The sequence below is a fragment of the Pleurodeles waltl genome, chromosome 4_1 (assembly GCF_031143425.1).
Source record: "Pleurodeles waltl isolate 20211129_DDA chromosome 4_1, aPleWal1.hap1.20221129, whole genome shotgun sequence".
Taxonomy (NCBI): domain Eukaryota; kingdom Metazoa; phylum Chordata; class Amphibia; order Caudata; family Salamandridae; genus Pleurodeles; species Pleurodeles waltl.
The window spans coordinates 679,820,732-679,844,701 of NC_090442.1; positions in this window are offsets into that span (position 1 = coordinate 679,820,732).

Genomic DNA, 23,970 nt, shown 5'->3' on the forward strand with positions numbered 1-23,970 from the left:
AACCCCTCAGACAGGTTTCTGCCCTCCTGGGGTACAGCCAGGCTTGGCCCAGGAAGGCAGAACAAAGGACTTCCTCAGAGAGAGGGTGTTACACCCTCTCCCTTTGGAAAAAGGTGTCAGGGCTGGGGAGGAGTAGCCTCCCCCAGCCTCTGGAAATGCTTTGATGGGCACAGATGGTGCCCATCTCTGCATAAGCCAGTCTACACCGGTTCAGGGATCCCCCAGCCCTGCTCTGGCGCGAAACTGGACAAAGGAAAGGGGAGTGACCATTCTCCTGTCCTGCACCTCCCGTGGGAGGTGCCCAGAGCTCCTCCAGTGTGCTCCAGACCTCTGCCATCTTGGAAACAGAGGTGCTGCTGGCACACTGGACTGCTCTGAGTGGCCAGGGCCAGCAAGTGACATCAGAGACTCCTTCTGATAGGCTCTTACCTGTGTTGCTAGCCTATCCTCCTTCCTAAGTAGCCAAACCTCCTTTTCTGGCTATTTAGGGTCTCTGCTTTGGGGAATTCTTTAGATAATGAATGCAAGAGCTCATCAGAGTTCCTCTGCATCTCTCTCTTCACCTTCTGCCAAGGAATCGACCGCTGACTGCTCTGGACGCCTGCAAAACCGCAACAAAGTAGCAACAATGACTACTGCAACCTTGTATCGCTGATCCAGCCGCCTTCTCGTCTGCTTTCCTGGTGGTGCATGCTGTGGGGGTAGTCTGCCTCCTCTCTGCACTAGAATCTCCGAAGAAATCTCCCGTGGGATGACGGAATCTACCCCCTGCAACCTCAGGCACTAAAAGACTGCATCACCTGTCCTCTGGGTCCCCTCTCAGCACGACGAGCGTGGTCCCTGGAACTCAGCAACTCTGTCCAAGTGACTCCCACAGTCCAGTGACTTTTCAGTCCAAGTTTGGTGGAGGTAAATCCTTGCCTCACCACGCTAGACTGCATTGCTGAGTACCGCGTGATTTGCAGCTGCTCTGGCTCCTGTGCACTCTTCCAGGATTTCCTTTGTGCACAGCCAAGCCTAGGTCCCTGACACTCTAACCTGCAGTGCACGACCTCCTGAGTTGTCCTCCGGCATCGTGGGACCTTCTTTTGTGACTTCAGGTGAGCTCCGGTTCACTCTTTTTTGTAGTGTCTGTTCCGGCACTTCTGCGGGTGCTGCCTGCTTCTGTGAGGGCTCCTTGTCTTGTTGGGCGCCCCCTCTGTCTCCTCACACAATTGCCAACATCCTGGTCCCTCCTGGGCCACAGCAGCATTCAAAAACCCTAACCGCGACCCTCGCAACTAGCAAGGCTTGTTTGCGGTCTTTCTGCGTGAAAACACCTCTGCAAGCTTCTTCACGACTTGCGACATCCATCCTCCAAAGGGGAAGTTCCTAGTCCTCTTCGTTCTTGCAGAATCCACAGCTTCTACCATCCAGTGGCAGCTTCTTTGCACCCTCAGCTGGCATTTCTTGGGCATCTGCCCACTCACGACTTGAGTGTGACTCTTGGACTTGGTCCCCTTGTTCCACAGGTACTCTCGTCTGGAAATCCATCATTGTTGCATTGCTGGTGTTGGTCTTCCTTGCAGAATTCCCCTATCACGACTTCTGTGCTCTCTGGGGAACTTAGGTGCACTTTTCACCCACTTTTCAGGGTCTTGGGGTGGGCTAGTTTTCTAACCCTCACTGTTTTCTTACAGTCCCAGCGACCCTCTACAAGATCACATAGGTTTGGGGTCCATTCGTGATTCGCATTCCACTTTTGGAGTATATGGTTTGTGTTGCCCCTATACCTATGTGCTCTCATTGCAATCTATTGTGACTGTACATTGCTTGCATTGCTTTCTATTGCTATTACTGCATATTTTTGGTATTGTGTACATATATCTTGTGTATATTTGCTATCCTCATACTGAGGGTACTCACTGAGATACTTTTGGCATATTGTCATAAAAATAAAGTACCTTTATTTTTAGTATATCTGTGTATTGTGTTTTCTTATGATATTGTGCATATGACACCAGTGGTATAGTGGGAGCTTTACACGTCTCCTAGTTCAGCCTAAGCTGCTCTGCTAAGCTACCTTTTCTATCAGCCTAAGCTGCTAGACACCTCTTCTACACTAATAAGGGATAACTGGACCTGGTGCAGAGTGTAAGTACCCCTTGGTACCACTACAAACCAGGCCAGCCTCCTACACTTGCAGCCATGCCCTGCTGGAGGAATTTGAGCCCCTACACAGTGAATAAGTATCTTGCTGGTGAGGGACGTCATTGGGTGAAAATGTTGAATTTCTACAGCTTTTAGCTTTTCCATTAAAGGTTTGTGACTTCAGCGGACTTCATATGATGGCTATCTGGCCTTGTAAAACCTATCTTGGCCACAGCCTGCTGTAATGTCCTGCTTAGGAATTTTTACTTCCATTTCAGAGACAAAGTCAGAAATGTGTCCATCCCTCACTCCATCGTGTTGGCATGAAACCTTACTCTCATCCTAGTCTAGCACAACCAGTTGCCAGAAGTTGACACTGCATGGCTCTATTTTTATCTAAACCTCTAAAAATGTATATTTCTAATTCTTCTCACTGAATTTGTATCTCTGATTCCCTTTACTGATTGTTTTTCACGTTGGTTTCATTTTGTTCATTAAGATATTCCCTATTTTTATAAGTTGGAATAAGTGTTTTTGACTTCTGAACTGTTTTGATACTCCTAAATAATTTGCACATGTTCTTAAGTTAACTCTCTCTCCTAAGTGTCATAGCTACTGTTACTGGACCTAACAAGAATTGTGCCATTATTACTTGTGTTAAACAATCATCTACCCCATCTAATAATCCACTTTCTCAAGCCATTCCTGATTCGAAATGGCTGGCTGCTGGAAGAAAAGAACTAGACTGCTGAGTGCCATGTGCAAAGAATGGTCTTAGATGGATGAGAAGGCCTGGGATTGTCAAGAAAAGACTCAATACCCCAGGAACACATCATAGCCACAGTTTCCTTCCAACATGAAGGCTGAACTTTGTTATAAATACTGCCATACATGATCTTGTCATACTTCTTGCAGTACTGATTTTCTTGGTAACATACTTATTCCCCTGTACAATGGATGTGTGCCTAGGTGGTTAGCAAAGCAAACAATTCCACAAACAGGGCTTAAAACTATAAATGCACTACTGAGCATAGTTGACAAGCACATCATTTTCAAATCATCATTCCTACAGATTTACAGGAAAAGCCTAAGGCCCTCCTTACAACCCTGGCAGTCGGTGTTAAAGCGGCGGTCATACCGCCAATAGGACGGCGGTAAAAAAAATGGGATCACGACCACGGCGGAAACCGCCAACACAGACAGCCATTTTAACACTCCGACCGCCACAGCGGTAACCGCCAAAAGCCAGGCAGAAGACATTGTACCGCCCATAACAATCCGCCAGCTTTTCCGGGGCAGTACCAATGCCATCAAAAGCACGGTGGAAACAGGACTTGGAAGGGAAACCACTCACTGCGCGACACAAACGAAGAACCAGGACTCCATGGAGCCCAAGTTACAGGTCCTGTTCATGCTGGTCTACCTCCTCATTTACCAGGAATACCAAAGGCTGTGGCGATGATCATGGTGCACCTAGTACACAGGGGAGGGGGGGAGGAAAAAGAGAGTGACACATAGATGCAACACACCACACCACACCCCAACCTCCACCCTCACCCACAACACCAAACACACAAACACATGCAACAACATTACATTTACACCCTGTAACCCCCTGGAAGAACGCAAGGACAAAATGAAAAGAGTCAAATCATTGATATATTATAAATAGGCAGATATATGTTACAAATAGAAAAACAGTATTTACAAAAATATACAATATGTACATAAGGCCGTACATTGTCCTTCCCAAATGTCCGTGGGCCACTGGGCCAAAAATCATGGGCCAAGCCCGCACTTGACTCCTGCCTCAATACAGAGAGAACCCTGCAGGGGCATCAGGTCAAAAACACACAGGCACCTCAGGGGGACAGGGAAGGGGGGGCACCTCAGATGGAAGATGGGACAATGCCAATGCTCCTGGAGGGGCCTCCATGCTCACAGCGATGTCCTGGGGAGTACAAAGCCACAGTTTCTCAAGTGGGTGGTTTGCCCACTGATTGTTCCTGGGGAGTGCAAAGCCACAGTCTCTCTAGTGGGTTGTTTGCCCACTGCTTGGTCCTTGGGAGTGCAAAGCCACAGTCTCTCTAGTGGGTGGTTTACCCACTGCTTGGTCCTGGGGAGTGCAAAGCCACAGTCTCTCAAGTGGGTGGTTTGACCACTGCTTGGTTCTGGGGAGTGCAAAGCCACAGTCTCTCTAGTGGATGGCTTCTTCACTGGTTCTGGAGGGGGCCTTGTGCACAGTGTGCTTCATCCTGCCAAGGAGGGGGTGAGTGGATGCATATCTCCACTGGTTCTGGAGGGGGCCTTGTGTCCAGTTTGCTTCATCCTGCCAAGGAGGGGGTGAGTGGATACATATCTCCACTGGTTCTGGAGGGGGTCTTGTGCCCAGTGATGCAGCACTTGGGGTGTGGCAGTTCACATCCCCTCACCTGGGTGTCTGAGGCACGAGATTTGCAGGGACCAGGTTGCATGATAGTCCATGGAGGCAGGGCTAGACTCCATCCTGCGGGGGCTAAGGCTGCAAACTGGTCATAGTGCTGGTGCTGGTGGGGGTGTTGCCAGTGGAGGTGGGAGGCTCCAGCCCATCCCCTGCAGCCTTGGACAGTTGCCCACTGGGGCAGCTGGTAGTGGTCCTACTGTCAGCGGTGCTGGTGGTGCTGCCCGCGGTGCAGGTAGCAGGGCTGGCGGTTGTGCTGGTGGGCACGAGATGCTCATCTGCAGCCTCCGATGGCTGAAGTGCCTTGCCTTGGGTTTTCTGCCCCTTCCTCACCTTGGCAGATGCTGTTGTGACCTTGGCTCTGGCAGCTGAAGTTTTGGAGGAGACCTTGCTGGATGGGTTGTGCTGCTTGCCCTTGCTGCATGCTGTCCCCTTCTTCACCATGGCAGGTGGTGGAATGGTTTTGTCCTTTGCAGGGGTTGGTGGCACATTGGCTGGGCTGTCGGTTGCCCCCTTTGAGCCTCTGTGAGTTGCAGGTACCACAACGGACGCCGACTTGGTGGCTGAGGTGCTGGCCTGGGTTCTGGACACGCAGGCTCGAGGAGAAGGACGCGAGGGGGGGTTAGGGACAGGTCAATGTTTGCCATGAAAAGCTTTTTAGACACACTGGGGCGGGAAGAGGGAGAGGGTTTGGGAGTGGAGGAAGAGGGAGTGGTTGTAGGAGGTGTCTGTCTGCTGAGTTTGGGTGAAGGTGCATGGGCTGGATGCTGTTGTGAGGTGGATGGCTGTTGGGTGGGTGGGTACTTGCATTTGTGTACTTTGGAAGGAGGGGTCACAGACACACTGGGAGAGGACATAGGGGACGTGTGTATGGTTGTGGGGGTGGTGACTGTCAGTGAGGGGTGAGTAGTGATGGGCGTGCTGGTGATGGAGGTGGTGGATGAGGATGTAGTGCATGCAGGTGTGAGTGGCGATGATACTGGGAGTGAGGTGGACGACAGGGAGGAGGGGGAAACAGTGGAGTCAGTGGATGTTGGTGCGTCGGATTGAGGATGGTGCTTGTGTGAGTGCCTGTGGGATGATGTGTGGTGCTTGTGTTTGCCTGAGCCACTTTTGTGTGTTGATTTGGGTGAATGCTGGTCTGATGGTGTGCTTGGGATAGGCTGGGGTTGAGGGGATTGGGACTGGGCAGAGGAAGTTGGAAGGGGGAGGCTAAAGACAGGGACAATGACTGCCATCAGTGCGGAGGCCAGAGCCTGAAATGCTCTCTGTTGGGCCGCCACACCAGAGTGAATGCCCTCAAGGTATGCATTTGTTTGTTGCAAATGTCTCTCGACACCCTGGATGGCATTCAGAATGGTCAATAGCCTTCTCACTGAGGGCAGCAGGGCTAACTGGGGCAGGGCTTGAGGTGCCTGGGGTGAAGGAGATGCCCACCTTCCTGGGTGAGCAGGCACGGGAAACATGCTGAGGGGCTGCTGAGAGGGCGGTGCTGGTAGGGAGGTGGCGGCTGTACCTGATGTTGGGGTGGGCACAGAGGTGTCCGCCAGCGAGCTTCCTTCACAGGAGGAGTCTCTGTCTGTGGCCTCCCCTCCTGTCCCCATCATGCTGCTCCCCTCGCCCTCCATCCCACTGGTGCCTCACTGTCAGTGGATTCGGCCTCCAGGCCCATGTGGGGTGCAACTCCCTCCATTGCCGATGCCTTTGCTCCTCCGCCATATGATGCTAATGCACACAAGGATAGGGTGACAAAACAAAAAGGGGGGAGAGAGACAGAGGATACTCTTGGTCAATGCCAGCAACACCACTACCGTTGGTGTACACAACACACAGGGAGCAGCCATATGCACTAGGCCATGCCCAACCATTTACTAAGATGGTCACCAGCCCATGGGGTACAATCCCTAACGCCATTAGCTGCACACCTGAAACCCACAGGACCCGGCCCAGTAGTAGATGCCCACTAACACTATTGGGGTATGAGTGCTTCAGAGCCTGCCCAACAAGGGACCTACCCTGCCATCTTCGCCCTGGCCTAGTTGCACCCATAGCCCACATCCCCCACCCAGGTACCTCTTAACGCGCCCAAAGTCAGGATTCAGAATCTGTACTCACACCCTTGTGGCTGCTGTGATGCCTTCTAGCGCCCATCCAGGTCCGGATAGGCCACTGCCCGGATGCGGAACATCAGGGGGGTCATGGTGCGACGAGCACCCCTTCCTCGTTGGGAGGCCAGCCCCAGCTGGGCCTCTGCCAAATTCTTTGCCCAGCGGCGCAGGTCCTCCCACCTCTTGCGGCAGTGGGCGCTCCACCTGTCAAAGTCCCCCAGGATCCACATCTCCTTGGCGATGGCACGCCAAATGCCCTTTTTCTGGTGGACGCTGACCTGCATGGAAAAGACAGCAGAAAAGGGAATTAGTCAACTGTCTGGACCGTCACACTCATGGCCCACCATATCCCTCCCATCCCCTGACACACATACATTGACCACCTCACATGCAGCACTCTGGCCAGGACGCCGCTGCCCCCCCCACATGTGGCTTACATACACAGCACTCCATACATTCATGGCCCACGCATCATGCTCACAGTGTACTCACCTGTTTGTCTGCAGGACCGTAGAATAATGTGTACTGGGGTAGGACCCCATCCACTAGTTTCTCCAACTCCTCCGCAGTGAAGGCAGGGGCCCTTTCCCCAGACACATGAGCCATTGTCGTTTCCAGACACAGGTCACAGCAGCACTTGTTGTGTAGGTCCTCTCCTGTTGAAGGTCAGGTAGCAAGTGAGTGAACAGATAGAAAATGGTGGTGACTTCCACGGCGGTGCGTACCGTTACCGCCGGCGTACATCGCCATTGGCTCCAGGAACCCATAGGGCCAAATGATAACCAATGCGAAGTTGGGCGGTGGTCTTCAACCGCCGACCACGACGGCACACAACGCCAGCGCAATTACCTCATTTCCACTTGTCCCTCCTCACAGGTCAGGCAGCCGCCATTTCAGGGGGGCACACGGCATGGCACCTAACTGTGTCACAGCAGACATTGGCACAGCAACTGATTGTTGGATTCACATCTTGTGTCTGTAAAGTAAACAAATCATCATTAGTGCAATAGATGTGGGAATATGACCCTCTCCTCACCGTTTTCTTCCATAGGCTTCAACCGCTGAGGCTGAATATGAGATGGTGGCATCTTCCCATGTACAGTCCCCTAGTGGACCTTGTGACAATGGAGGACAGACACATTATCATTACCTACAGACTTGATCGTGCCACAATCCAAGAACTGTGTGCACAATTGGTGACAGACCTGATGTCAGCTTACCGCCAGACCACAGGTATCCCCCCTCTAGTGCAGGTCATGTCAGTGTTCCATTTCTTGGCTAGTGGTTCCTTCCAAACAACAGTGGCCATAGCATCAGGAATGTTGCAGCCACTGCTCTCCAGTGTGTTGACGAGAGTGTTGTCAGCCCTGCTGAAACACATGCACAGCTACATTGTGTTCCCTTAGGTGGAGGATTTGGCCACAGTGAAAGCTGACTTTTATGCCCTGGGACATATCCCCAACATCATCGGAGGCATTGATGTTACACATGTGGCATATGTCCCCCCCTGGAGAAATGAAGAAGTTTTCAGGAATAGAAAAAGCTATCACTCTATGAATGTGCAGATGGTGTGTTTGGCAGACCAGTACATCTCCCATGTGAATGCCAAATATCCTGGCTCTGTGCATGATGCCTTTATCTTGAGGAATAGCACCATCCCATATGTGATGGGCCAACTCCAGAGGCACTGGGTGTGGCTAATAGGTGAGCCAAAGGTCCCCACACAGTATGAGTAGGTGTCTGGGTATGGGGTTGTCCCTAAGGGTTAGTGTGTGTCTAACAGTTGTCCCTCAATATTTTCAGGTGACTCTGGTTACCCCAACCTCTCATGGCTACTGACCCCAGTGAGGAATGCCAGGACAAGGGCAGAGGAACGTTACAATGAGGCACATGGGGGTACAAGGAGGATTATTGAAAGGAACTTTGGCCTCCTGAAGGCCAGGTTCTGGTGCCTCCATCTGACAGGTGGCTCCCTGTACTACTCACCCAAGAAGGTGTGCCAGATCATTGTTGCATGTTGCATGTTGCACAACCTGGCCTTGAGACGCCAGGTGCCTTTTCTGCAGGAGGATGTGCCTGGAGATGGTCTTGTGTCAGCAGTGGAGCCTGTGGACAGTGAGGAAGAGGAGGCAGAGGAAGAAGATGTTGACAACAGAAGCAATATAATTCAGCAGTACTTTCAGTGACACACAGGTAAGACACTGTAAGTTCTCTTTACATTTCAGTTTTCTGTTGGATATTGTACATGGCAGCCTGTTTCCCTATGTCTATGGCCACTGACTGTACCCTTTCACATCTCTAGTTTCAAATCTCTGTGCTCCACTCTGGCTCCTGCTATGTGTACTGCTGCCCAACAAAGGTCATTCCAAAGTATATTTCACTGTACATTTGAGTTGCAATGCTTTGATAATCTTGTACTAATACATATGTGATTCATTTGACAGACTCCAGATTAGTATTTGTTCCAAGGGTTTTTATCTAAGTGCTCATAAGTAGAGGGGGATGTGAAATGGGTTGGGCTGATGGTGGAGGAAATTCAATGGTGGAGTCCAGTCTCTTGGTATCACAGGTGCATTGTCCAATGGGGCATAGGAAGGGGAGTAATGGCAGTTCAAGGTGGACAGGGTGACAGAGTGGGACAGAAGGGTGACAATCAGGAGAGTCTTATTTCCTGGCGGGGTCTTGGCAATGTTCTCTGTCTTCTGCCTGGATCGCAGGGACCGTTTTTGGGGTGGTTCTCCTTCTGCAGTGGGTGGGGTGCTGGTGGCCTGTTGTTCCTGTGGCGGGGCCTCCTGTCCACTAGCGCTGGCGGAGGTGGAAGGCTGTTCATCGGTTTGGCTAGTGTCAGGTGCCCGTTGTTGTGCAACTGCCTCCCTCATGGTCTTGCCCATGTCAACCAGCACCCCTGCAATGGTGACCAGGATGGTGTAGATGTTTTTTAGGTCATCCCTAATCCTCAGGTACTGTCCCTCCTGCAGCCACTGGGTCTCCTGCAACTTGCCTAGCATCTGGCCCATCGTCTCCTGGGAATGGTGGTATGCTCCCAGGATGCTGGAGAGTGCCTTGTGGAGAGTGGGTTCTCTGGGCCTGTCCTCCCCCTGTCACACAGCAATCCTCTCAGTTTCCCTCTTGTCCTGTGCCTCTGTCCCCTGAACGGTTTGCCCACTGCCACTGACCCCAGGTCCCTGATCATCCTGGGTTTGTGGGGTTGCCTGGGGTCCCTATAGTGGTGGACACACTGCAGATTGATGTGTCCTGGGGACAGTGGCATGGGACCGCTGGGTTGGTGCTGTGTTGGTGTTTCCTGAGGGGTGAGGCTCTGTGGTGGGTTGGGACTGTGGCAGGGGAACCGACTGTCCAGTGGTCCTGGATGGGCCAGGTTGGTCATCCTGATCCAGGCGTAGAGAGCTGCTGTTGTCACTGTGGGCCTCTTCAGGGGGGGACTGGATGTAGCTGGCACCTCCTCTCCAGTGACATTGAGTATGGGTTCTTTGGGGATGCAAATTCAGTGTTATTATATCTGCGTGTGCCATCTTGCGCATGGGTGTGTTTCCCTGTATGATTGTGATTTCCCTGTCAGCTTGGCCTTGTGTGAGTGGTGATTTTGTGGGGTGGGTACGTCTCTCTACTGGGAATGCTGTGGTGATGGGTGTCCATGCAGGTCTGTGTTGGGGGTCCATGCATTGGTGTTACATGCAGGGCTTGGTATTGGGATGGGTGGGTTGTGATCGTGGTGTATGTGTGAGGTGGTAGAGTGATGGAGGTGATGGTAGGGGTAGGAGTTTGTAATGGCATGCATGTAGGGTGGGGGGATAAAGTAGAAAAGATTTGACTTACCAGAGTCCAGTCCTCCTGCTACTCCTGTGAGGCCCTCAGGATGCATTATTGCCAAGACTTGCTCCTCCCATGTTGTTAGTTGTGGGGGAGGAGGTGGGGATCCACCGCCAGTCCTCTGTACTGCTACCTGGTGTCTTTCAACCATGGAACACACCTTCCCCCGTAGGTCGTTCCACCTCTTCCTGATGTCATCCCTTGTTCTGGGGTGCTGTCCCACGGCGTTGACCCTGTCCACGATGCTCCGCCATTGCTCCATCCTTCTTAGCAATGGACGTCTGCTGCACCTGTGATCCGAATAGCTGTGGCTCTACCCGGATGATTTCCTCCACCATGACCCTTAGCTCCTCCTCTGAAAAACTGGTGTGTCTTTGGGTGCCATGGATGTGGTTTGAGTGACATGTGTGAGGATGTGTGGATGTGTGGATGGTGTATGGGTGATGGTGTTCTGTGGCTCAAATTGAGTGGGTGCTCCTGGTTTGTGTCTCTCTGTGTTAGCAATCTTGTTTTTCGTTGTAAGGGTTGTGGATAATGTGAGTGGGTGTTTTATAGTGGTGTGAGTATGTGGGTATGGTGTGTATGTGCCAGGTGTGTGTAGTTTGAATTGTCCAATGTGGTGGTGTTTTGTAAATGTGTGTGTATTTTGAGCGGGACGGTGTGTACTGCCAATGGTTTACCGTGGTTGAAAGACCGCTGTGGTGATTCGTGGTTTGTGATACTGTGGGCATATTCGTGTTGGCCTAATGGTGTGGGTTTTGCTATCGCCAGTTTATCACTGACCTTTGGGCGGATGGACTTGTGTGGGTGTCTATATAGTGGCGGAATTCTCTGTGTGGGTCATAATACCTGTAGCGGAATACCACCGGGGCACAGTATGTTGGCGGCCGTCAGCGCAGTGGTAGGTGGCATTTACAGCCATGGTTGTAATGAGGGCCTACATGTCATGCATTTGCAACATTACTGAATACACTGCAAGCCATAGATCACTTGCACTTCCTATGGGTCCTGAAACAGGCAAAAGAGCAAGTATACTGCAAATTAAAAAGGCAGAATATCATTAATGTTCCGATGGCTGATGAAGATGCCAAATTCACTTGTTGCTGTGCAAGATTCCTAGTTGCCTTGGCAACTATCCTTTGGACCATCTCAAGCAGAGACCGTGCTGTCCTGATAGTGGAAGCGGTCTGTTTCCAGGATCAGCTCACCAATCACATTTCTCATGAAAAGTGACACTAGGCAGATCTTGAAAGTTGAGACAAGAGAGTAACACAATAGTAGACTGCATGGCAGACTTGATTGGACCCTGTGTCAGACTTACCATAAAAATTCATTTCCAGGTTTGCCAGATCACCTCTAGAGTAAATTAACAGAACAGCATTTCAGGAGCAGCAAGGTATTTAACAGATACCTGGCCATGTGTTGTAAGTTGTTTCAGTTTTTCTTTATACTTAAGTTCAGACCCAGTTTTGCAGTCCCTCACATTTCTTTTGTTTTACCTTTTTGGTTTCCTTACAGTTAGGCCTTAACATATCCTTGAACTCTTACCTTGTTTTTCTCCATTGCTAATTCCTCATCTTCAGCTGCATAATCTTTGCCTCTCAGCCATTGATTAATAGAATGCTTGCTTTGTGTACTGGTGATTTAGACAGGATTCTAAGGCAATCTGGGTTTCATGGCAGCATTTCCCAGTCAAAAGATTGGTGCCATTGTGTCAGAGGCTGGCCCTCTATGTAGTGTGCAAAACCAGGCACACTATGCAGGTGGTCGAGACAACTGCACTTTGGTTTCCAGATGTAAAGAGTAGACCACCTAATGCTCCAATTTTTAAGGTAGCTGTTCGAGCAGTTAGACTAATCCAGGAGATGTGCTAAGTGTTTTCTGTACTCACAAATCTAATCATGCACCACACACACTCAATGAATAACTCAAGACCAGAATGTATAAAAATACTTCAGACTTTTATATACATTTAAAGACCACAATCTTTAAGATATGTTAAGTACTTTTTGAGATATGACTTTTTAAAGTTTTAATAAAGTTAGTCTTTCTGTGTGTAATTACTCACCATAGGAATCAATAGGCAGTCACTTTTAAAAATACATTGAAAATCGTATAGTTGGGTTACCAGTCTTTTCTTTTGCTGGGTGGTCAAGGTAGTCAGTGGGCACCATGTGCCAGCTGGGGAGCTTTGGGCAGCTCCCAGTTCCGGTGGGAGCAGCATTGGAAAACCTCTTGGCACAGGCACAGGGCCAACTGGATGGGCCAGATTTAAAGTTGGTGCCTTGATGTCCCCTTGGGCTGAAGAGATCGCATGGGGTTGGGGACCCAGAGCACACAGCAGATCCCATGATGCAATGCTCAGGGTGGCCAAGTGCAGGGCGTTTGGAGGTCTTGGATGCTGTGAGCAAAGGGACCCTTCGAAGCTGCAGGTAAGTCTTCTTCTTGAGGTCGTGCAGGACGTCACGGGTGCTCTGGTGGGAGGTCCAGGGTGTCACTGAAGTCCCTCAACTGGGGCTTCCTCCTGGTCCAGTTGCATCTCTGGGGGAGCTGTTTTTGATGATGTCTGACGTGCACAGGTCAGTACCTGGGATATTGCCATAACTTGGCCACGGGAGGGCGCTGTGCCACCAAACTTGGCACACTTGCAAGTCTCTTCCGGGCTTCTTGTTGTTGTGTTGTTGGGTCTGGCTGCTACTTCCGGTTGCAGAGATATTGTCTGGTCAGTGAAGTGTCCCTCACCGGTTTGTAGGTTCCTTGCAAGTTCCTTTAGTTTCTTGAGTGGTGCCTCCACTCTGGAGGAAGATATCAGGCTATTTGAGAAGCCTGGAGGTCCTCTGGGTTTTTTGAGGTCAGTCCAGTGGACAACTCCTCCGCATCGGCGATTGTCGGGACACTGGTGCAGCAAGCAGGTGTCTTGGAGCCTCTTCTGATACAGCAGGTCCTCTGTTCTCGTCTTGACGTTTTTTTTTGTGCTGCCTTCTTTCTTCCAGATGAATCTAATCTGTCGGTCTAGGGGAGCCCACTAAATACTGAATTTAGTGGGCATTTTAGGGGGAACTTGGAAGTGTCCAATGGGACACCTACCCTTGGGTGGCTACACCCACTACCGTGACCACTTCCTGTGGGAAGGGTCAATTTCCTAAACCCTATTGGATATTTTCCTCCCATCTAACATGTAGAAAATAGAGATGGAGGGTCCACTTAGCCTGCAAGCCCTAGGGGTGTGGGGTACATTCTCAGTAAGGTCACACCTCCTACCCTTTGTCTGGTTTCCCACCTTTGCTCTCACTAAAAGTGGGGGTTTGCAAAGTGGGAAGCCATCTGCTGCTTCTAGCAGGCCTGGGGGCTCGAGTTTCAGGGGCAGTAGCCCTTTAAACCTCACTGCCAGGGTGTTGCACATTCCTGCGGGAGGGGTTGCTAGCTCCTCCACCTAGGAAGAGCATTGTTTTACAGACCAGAGAGCCATGGCTCTCCCTCAAGTTTGTATATTGGCCATCTGGAGTGGCAGGCTGGATGGAACCAGTCAGCAACTATGCTAGTTAGGTTAGCTTTTGCAAGGGACACCCGTAAGGTGACCCCTGGGTGCATTTTAGGGTTAAATCCAACACTGGTACCAGTCTGGACTTAATATTCTGAGTTGTTTGATACCAAACAACCCAGGGTACAGTGTGGTCATCATGTAGCTAGGGACCAGTTCATGTACTCACAATGGCTGTTCTGTTCACTCGTTGTGTCCCAGGTCTGGCAAGGACACAGTGGGGGCATATTGCTCACACAATTATGCCTTCACATATAGGCCCTCATTCTGACCCTGGCGGTCGGCGGAGAGACGGCGGTCGGACCGCGAACAGACCGGCGGTATTAAAAATGGCATTCTGACCGCGGCGGTCCCCGCCGCGACCGACCGCTACTTCTCCACTCCGACCGCCGCGGCGGTCATGACCGCGGGGCTGGAGTTTGCGCACTCCGGCCCGGCGGTCGTCCCAAGACCGCCAAGGGTATTATGACCCTGCCTACCGCCGCGGTTTCTTGCGGGCGGGAACCGCCGTGCGAACCATGGCGGTAAGCACTATCGGGGCCAGGGAATTCCTTCCCTGGCACTGATAGGGGTCTCCCCCACCCCCCACTACCCACCCGAGTCCTCCCCCCACACCCTCCACCCCCCTGCCACCCCCCAGAGGTGGTACGAACCCCCTCCCCACCCCCACCCCGACATGCACATACATGTACCCCGACATGCACACACCCCCAACATGCACATATACACACCCCCTACACACACATACACAACGGGGACACATACACGCACACATACATGCAGACATGCGCACCTGCCGAACAGCACACATTACCCATAGACACAGCAGCACCCCCCGCCCGCATACACGCACTCACACACCCCCTCTACACACTCACACGCACACCCCCATGCACGCCCACATCACACAACACCCCCCCACCCCCTCCCCTCACGGACGATCAACTTACCTTGTGCGTTGGTCCTCCGGGAGGCGACGGGAGCCATAGGGACGTGACCGCCAACAGAAGACCGCCAACAGAAGACCGCCACACAGAAATGTGGGTCGTAATTCTGTGGGCGGTGTTCTGCTGGCGTGGCGGTGGAGGTTGACCAGTCTCCACTTTCCCGCCGACCGCCAGTGTGGCTGCTGGCGGTTTTCCGGCGGAACGCTCCCAGCGGTCAGAATGCGCACAGCGGCACACCGCTGCGGTCGGCGGTCTTCACCGCGGCGGTAACTCAGCGGTCTTGCGAAAAGACCGCCAAGGTCAGAATGAGGGCCATAGTATGTTGCACCCTGCCTTAGGGCTGTAAGGCCTACTAGAGGGGTGAACTTATCCATAACATATGCAGTGTAGGGTGGATATGGCACACAGGGAGTGTGCTACGTCGAGTTTCTCTTTTTAGATTTACCCCTGTACACTCAACCTCCACTGGCAGTGCTGTGGGTATCTGGGTGCAGGTTCTTAGAGGGTGGCACAATCAGTGCTGCTGCCCTCAGGGGCCTACTCCTACTATCTCATGCCCTGGGTACAGGGGTACCCATTTACTAGGGTCTTACAGGGATATGTAAGAGTGCATCCAATTGTGCCAAGCAACACAACAGATTTAGGGAAAGAGCTCTGGCCCAGGAAACCTGGTTAGCAGGGTACCTGGGCACTACCAACTTCTAGAACACATCAACATCAGGCAAAAAGTGGGGGTTAACCATGCAAAAAGATGCCTCCTCTCACACATTGTTCCTGATGTTTCTTTTTCTTTTCTTCCATCCTGCTTTGATGTCTCTCTGAGTGGTCTCTCCAGTGCAGTACAGCAGTCATGGTGCTTGGCACATGGGTGGGTGTCTGTAGACTAGAGGCAGCAGTGATACTTGCAGCAATGCCTCAGGTGAATGGAGTAATCATGAAATGGTTGTGAAATGATATGTGAAGTGACAGAACGGAGACAGAATGGAGTAGTGACTGTCTCTCCTGTGCTGTGAGGGCACAGAAGTAGAGATTGTGATGCTGCCGACCCTGGCAGCAACAGTTATTGTATCACCTGTATAAAATGTAACAGCCATCCAGGAGGATAGAGATGTCCTTGTTCTCCCTTGACATTTTGGTGACAGTGCCTGCTAGTTAAAGCCTGATCACTGGTACCTGCCCTAAGAAGATTAAGGTTGTGTAGAATCAGTATTGGTGATGTACTATAGTCACAAAGAGAGTCATCAAAAAGTGATTATTGTCCTTCACAGGATATTGCTTCCTTGTACTACAATGCAACATTGAGCCCAGAATTAAAGATTACATTCCCTATATGTGTCTGTTGACGAACCAGCCTTCGGTGTTCATATGAAGCTCATGGTCTAATGTGATGATCTGCATCAATAACACATGTAGTTGAGGTCTGGTAAGATGTACATGTTGAAGCAAGAATGATGGTGCTTCACTGTAACTACCTTTTCTGAGGGTAACATGTACATATGGCATTGAGAAGGCTGCAGCAGTAGAAACACCACATTTTACATATATATCAGTCATCAGTTCATAGTTGAAGCATTAATGGACTGATTTAGAACTTGGTGGACAGGTTACTCAGTCACAACAGTGACGGATATCCTGTCCGCTGAAATCTAAATCCCATTATTTCCTATGGGATTTAGATTTCGGTGGACAGGATATCTGTTACCGTTGTGACAAATTAACCTCTCCACCGAGTTCAAAATCAGGCCCCAAGTTTCTTAGGGGATTGATAGAGTCACCTGAATCTTGCATGCTTCCAATCACAGGTCAACCTACAAAGTCCACAAGCCTTGTAGGGCTGCTAATGGAGCTCACTGCTTTCTTCCTTTGGAGCTCATGTGCTGGTCCACCCCCTGTGTTTCTGGTGTGTTATGATAGGAGTACTCATAAAAAGTGATTCAGGTCTTCGAAACTTTAAAATACATGGCCAAACCAGAAAGTAAGGATACCATATTCACTTTCTTTGTAAATTCTTGCTAGAGTTTACCCCAGTCTTTAGCATTTTATTTTAAAGAGGTGGCCCATACGCCTAAGGTCCTCCTTCACCATATCCTCAACAAATACCTGCAGTCTGAGCCTTAAATCTCACCTTCCTCACATGGTCAGTTACCATGTTGAAGGTTTTGGTATTTGGACCAATGAATAGCAGTGCCGGGTGGTGTCATGCTGGGAGCACATGCAGACCTCTGACCACCAGGCAGGAGCAGAAATGCACTCCTCTGAAATTCTGGAGTGCATGAGCCTTTAGTAGCAGGAGAGATCAGCAGTGCAGTCAAGGTGTGGGTGCTACTTGGTGTGTTGAAATGTGTCTGTGACACTTCCACTATGTGAGATGCATACATGAAGTCAAGATGAACCAAATGTCTCAGAGTGACTATGAAAAAGTCATCCTTTTCACCCTGATCACCCCCATTTTTTGACTGATACTGGTGGTTTATGACTCTGACTGTGTACTGGGCTCTGCTGACATGGCCCATTGCTCTGTTTAAAAGGTATATGGTGATTAGGCATAGTTACAATTGGCTCTGTTAACCTCCCTGTAAATCCTTAGTATATGGTAGGCCAGTCATGCCTTGCAGTCTGCTTTTCAAATAAAACTATATCCAAATATTACTTTGGAAACAAAGTCTTAAACTACCTTATATTTGTATATGTCACCCCTAAGGTGTACCTCAGGTGCCCTGGATGTAGGGTGTATTGGTATCATAAGTGGGGACATTATACAATGTTTTATAGGCCCTCGTGTGAGAAACAAAACTTCCAGTTTCGTTTTTCCCCATTGTAGCACTGCTAGCTCCATAGGCTAAAATAGGAAATCTTTATTAAACTTTAATAAAGTCCAGTTTTTGACGGGAGTGAGCTATAACAGTCATTAAAGGTGCCAGATTAATAGTTACAATAAATCCAAGAACTTGCCAATGTTTGGAGTATTATAAATATTACAGGTAAATAACTTTTTCCTAAAGTTACCTAAAATCAGCCCTTTAGAAGTCTCTTCTGATTGGTCAGTAGTAGATAGGCTGAGCCAAGCTGCTCCGATAAGGTGTGAAGTGGCATGGGCTGAGACAAAGGAGACATCTGGTTGAAGGAGATCAGCAGCAGCCACAGATGCCAGGACAGGAATGGGGCTAAGTAGCCAAACTGATCTTCAAAGGGAGAAGGACAGATAGTGCAGTAACCAGGCCCTTCCCTCCTTCCTGCACCCCCATGCAGATGGGAGCCCAGGGGCTGGAAGGGGAGTGTAGGGGAAAGTTGGCCACACCTGTGGGTGGGCTTTGCCAAATCCGAACCTCCAGGAAAGGTTTTCTTCATCTTGAATTTTTGAGAAATGGTGCTTTCTGGGAAAGAATGTGGCACAGTTCCATGGAAGTGGTCATCACAGAGGGTGGCACACTGTACCCCATTGATCACGGGTATCCCCTGCTCGTTAGCCCAGACGCCTGGATAAATGTGGGAGGGATACCCAGCAACTCAGAATCCTGTTGAACGAAGTCAAAAGAATTAGGACTGCCCTCCTGAAACCCTGGTGTGAACCAGGAGAGGACTGCACCCCCCAAGGACTGCACTAGCTGCACACTCTGGGCTTCACTAAAAGTGGACTTTGCCTTACTTCCAAGATTCAGGAGTGGACTCCCTGTAAGCAACAGGTACAAATGAGATACCAAGACTTCCTGCAACAACTCCTGCAAGACGAGCACAGCCGATCAGTTCGCAGTGGACTTTTAAAGACTTGGTCATGTGCACTGTGGGAATGGTAGTCCCAACTCTCCAAGGAGCAACTGAGAGCTTCTAGGACCTTGGCTTTTGTTGTTGTGGACACTTCAAGACCCAAAAAAGACTGTCTCTTGGAATTAATGACAATTTATTGGATACAGAGAACTATTCTGTGACAATATTTGAGATTACATATTCAGATTTTGACAATGAATACTATCAATATTATTTCCTTAATTTATGAACTCTAACTCTGCAGTTATTCTTCTGTGAGTCTAATGAAGATAACTTACTTGTATAGTGTTAATTGATGTTTTATTTTGAGACATGAATAGTATTAAGCTTGAACCTGTTAAAGTAAGAAATATTTGGATCACAGACACTGAAGGATGTTTTCTATATATGGAATGTGTATTATAGATCAGATTATTCGTTGTACATATAATATTAGTGTATTTGTGTTTCACTCCTGGAAGTAAAACATATTCAAACAACTTCCAAACAGTTGTAGTCAGAAATACAAAGATGGTCATAAGGTATATGAAATTTCATAGCAGGTATAGTGAGTTAGAATTGGAGCTGAAAATAAAACATGTATTTTTTGTTTATTTATAAATACGCTTTTGACATTAAAATAAATTGACATTTATATTTAAAAAGCCAAAATAATGTAATTTACTTTAACTTTATTTCCTATAGGGTTCTATTTTAAGTTGTAGTCTCTTTTAGTTTCTGTGAAGGGTGTTGCAGTACCCACGGTTGGCACAGTGTGGTGCTAGACTTACTTCAGGTTTGCACTGTAGAACATGTATTACCAATGTGGATCCTATTGTGGGTCGTTCTTAGCTCTAGTAACTTTGATGTGCAGTTTGTGAATAGCAAAGGCCTTACTCTTGGTGGTGAGTGTATGTCCCGCCCTAAAATACTCTTGAGCCCTCTCTAAACACTTCCTTACTCTTCCCTAAATCCCTCCCATTTAGTTGTAAGTATTCTCCTTCTTCCAGACAGTCTCTCAGGTCCCACGCACATTTACTACTAAATAGTCAACTTTATGTGTGAGAATCAACCCACAGAAAAATAGGTTAGGTGGAGGTGGAGATTAACGATTGACAGTTTGGAATTTTTAGTAATGTACTTTACTATACAATGCGGTTTGTGACATGGGTCATAAGGGAACACCAAATTAAGTCATAAACCAAGAATAAGCATCAAAGTCCATGTAGCAACTGAAAGAATTAGGCATAATCAATTGTTAATTAAATAAAAGTTGATTACTTTGTAAATTAATTTTAAGCAACACTCACCAAAGACAAAATCTAAATGTCAATTCGTACTGCAGTAGAAGCACATGCATTTCTCCTGAATGTAATTTACAAAGAGACAAGAGCAATTGGTGGTTGTGCTAAAAGCTGTCTCTATTTCTACAATATAAAATATCAGTAAATTATTTAAATTGGCGTATTTTAAATCCTGAATAGAATTATCAATTGAGTCTGGTGCTCATAATATGGTATGGAACACAGTTATGACTCATGAAATCCCAGATGCTACCACACAAATGTTTAGCAAAATAATGCATGGGAGATAAATGCACGCTCTTACCATTGAACTGTTGAGTCGCAAAGGCTCTATGACAATAAAATCACCTATTGAGGTAACAAATTATTACGAAAAAAGTATGGAAACCAAATGTAATCATATTTATTATATATCAGACCCATAGCCTACATTTCTATAAGAGAAAAAAAAACATAAATCTTAATGAACCTGCGCACTGCTCTGTTCTTCTAATTACTCTCGATTAGTAAAAAGAGAGCATCAATTAGTGCAAGTTATTAATGATGATGGGTCAGGTGGGGCGAATGTTTTTTTCGCCTATAGGTGCAAAATTGCTCTACTTCCGTTTTCTGTTCTTCGTTTCCTAATTTAAAGCTGAAGCAGAAAGGAGTTCGGCACTCATTTCTAAAAACAACAAGCTGCCTACAAACATGGGCTAACATGAGAACCCTGAGATAGTTCAAGTGCTACATGTTCATGTGCTGCAAAGAGTGAGAAACGTAAGATGATGGCGCCACCTGCTTAGAATGCATACCCTAACCTGTGGTGTTATCAAATTAATGACAACTGAACAGTGTGGTATCTCAAAAAGCAGATGCACACCTCTCTTCTGTGCCTGTCACAAGTAATTAATGCTACTGGTAAAATGAGGTTAAAATAATTTTTGCTAGTATTCCCTCATGATGTAAAGGGTTCCTGACTATCATAAACTGACATGCTGATGTTCCTATTATTTTCTGTCCTGCTGATGGCGATTTGCCTTTTTAAGCCTGGGGTGAAACTTTGCTGAATACATAGAAACCGGAGGGTAATCTAATGGGTGTAAATCAGACTGCTCCTTGTTAGAATCTCTGGTTTGAATTTCTTTTATTCTGCACGTGCACATGCTCGATCTTTATTGAAAAACAGTGTGATTGTCTTGACATGCCTTGTCTCTGACCCTAAGAATAATGATAAGTGAGCCACATATTTTCTCGAAATTTATGTGGTGGCAAAAGTACCATCAGGATCATGCTTGGTCATAAATATTTGAACTAGACCTTTCATAAAAGAATAGATTATCTATTTTCACAGTGAGTATTAAACTCATAAGGAATGAATTGTGCATTTAAAGGACAACATCTGAATGGCTGTTTGTAATTTTACACACAACAAGACAACATACAATATAAAGCTCAAACGGACCATTGTTCGTCCTAAAAAAGTCGTATTTGGGCGGCCTGAATAGAAAATATGGATATAGATTCTCATATTTCAGTGGGCTAATGTGCCTTCTCTGGCTTTCATAGAGAATGGATTTGAATAGTCTCTCAATTGCTCCATCTTAAGGTGCTGCTTGGCAGTTAGGAGCCAAAGCTTACACAATTTTCTGAAAAAGGAAGGGATGTTAATTTTCCGTTGCCGTAAGCACTCATGGGTTTTAGAGCTTAAGAAGCACAAACCCTCCTATAAATTAAAATCACATGTTAACCTCGTCTTTATTGGGAGATTTTCACAGCGCTGATATATCCTACGGTTGCAATGTCTGCTAGAAGGATTTTCAGGGGGCAAGACATTACAGGATTCCATGAGGAATATGTTGTGTCCCTGCCCTCTTCATTTTACCCCTTTGGCATAAGCTTCAACATTAAATTAAATGCGGTTTTTAAACACATAAATGATCAATTAAAATAGCAAATTACATTTTCCTAACCACATTTTACATATACGATGTTAAAATGATTAAAATCTTTTCAAAAATACTTTTTGATTTTCAGTAGCAGTAATGAACTCAAAAAACTATCCTAACAGGTAAGTAACACAAATGACTTCTGATATTTAACTCTCCAAAGATATACAGATATTGAAGGGGCTAATAATCTTATTTTACCTGATTATCTATGCTCATTCCTACTCTGTCCTTAGTGCCAGTTTGTCTAGAGGATTATGGCTTCTTGGTGACTACCGAAGATGTCAACTGGAGAGTAAATTTACTTAGCATAGCGTAAGAAATGGTTTTCCCATGACTGCATTTCCACAACATATAATCATTTAGAGCGCCATTGTAAGTTTGGTGATCAGCCCACAAGACCGCCAGGTTGGTGGTCCTGAAACGACTGCCATTCTGACAGCCTTTCAGACCACCCTATCATAGGTTACACAGGGAGGACCATCGACCACCAAGCAAAAATGGCAGACCACCAGTAGAGCGGCGGCCGGGAAATAGGTGATTTGCCTACCAGCTCCGTCAGCACCGTGATCAACCACCGAGCATATTACAAGCACACAGTTACCATCCCTTCATGATGGTCAGCCAATGGCGGTCTGCAAAGAAACAGGCAACTGCACATTGGATGAATTTGAAAACAACACAGCTGACACACATTCCTACAGTGAACACGTTTGCAAGAGACACAAAAAAACACACCGCTTTACAGACCACAATCCTTTATGTTTCCCCTGCCTGCCGAAGAATACTGACCACCATTCTCCCATTTTTTCTTATTTTAGGCACCTCTATCTTTTTCACCATCCCATGGAACACACTGCACACACTTTTGTCCATTCACACTCTTTTGCACTTCCCCTGTATAGTAAGTCAATGTCACCAATTTTTGCCCTCATGTCATGTTCTAAAAACCCACTTTTTCAGAGGATGAGTTAAGAGTCATGGTGGATGAAATCATAAGAGCAGAACCACAATTGTTTGGAGCACAGGTCCAGCATGCTCCTCTCAGTGGAAAACGGAAATGTAGGACAGGATTGTTGACAGAGTGATTGCTGTAGGCACCACCCTGTGCACAAAGGAGGTCTTCAGGAAGAGGTGGAATGACCTCAGAGGCAAGGTCCGTTCACAGGTGTCCAGGCAGCAGCTGAAGGATAAGATGACTGGTGGTGGCCCTCCCAGTGCCCCATTACATCTCTGTCTCTGGGAGGAGAAGGTATTGTCCATCCTGCATCCTGAGGGCTTGACAGGAATACCTGGGGCAGTAAGGTCTGGTAAATAATGTCCCAAAAATGCCATGTCATGCATGCTCATAGCTCACCTTTTGCACTGCCTTGTTCATGTACTCCACCAACATTCATTACCCATAGTACCTGGGTATTGGCACTATCAATCTGTATTGATGGACCCACCATCACAGCTAATAAGGGCCATCACATGCCATTGATCCAAATGGGACCTGTAAGACTTTCAATATACAATAATAATCCCAGGGCTCATAAAATGTCTCAATAGGTAAATGTATGCCCACACCTAAATGCAGTCTCCGTACAGAAAAGTAATACCCAACATTTATATAGTGTTTGTAGTAGAGAGAGTTACCTGACTGCAATTCCCAGGAGGCACTGTTTCTCTAACTCCAAACACCAGACCATTGTTCACTTGTCCAAATACCCATGTCCTCTATTCTCAATTGAAGTGTACTCACCTAGAAGGATATAATTTGCTTAGTGTTGGGAAGTAGAGGGAGTGACCTGACTGCAAAGCCCAAAAGGCCCTTTTACTCTTACTCCAGCCACCAGCACAGTGGTCACTTGGCCAAATACCCTTGTGTGTCAACTTTCAGATTACGTATACTCACCTGGGAGTGATCAAGCACAAATCATGCCCAAATCAGATATGTATCTGTCAACATAGCTCTATCTTGACTTGCTAATGCAAGATGAAATTTTTGAGGACAG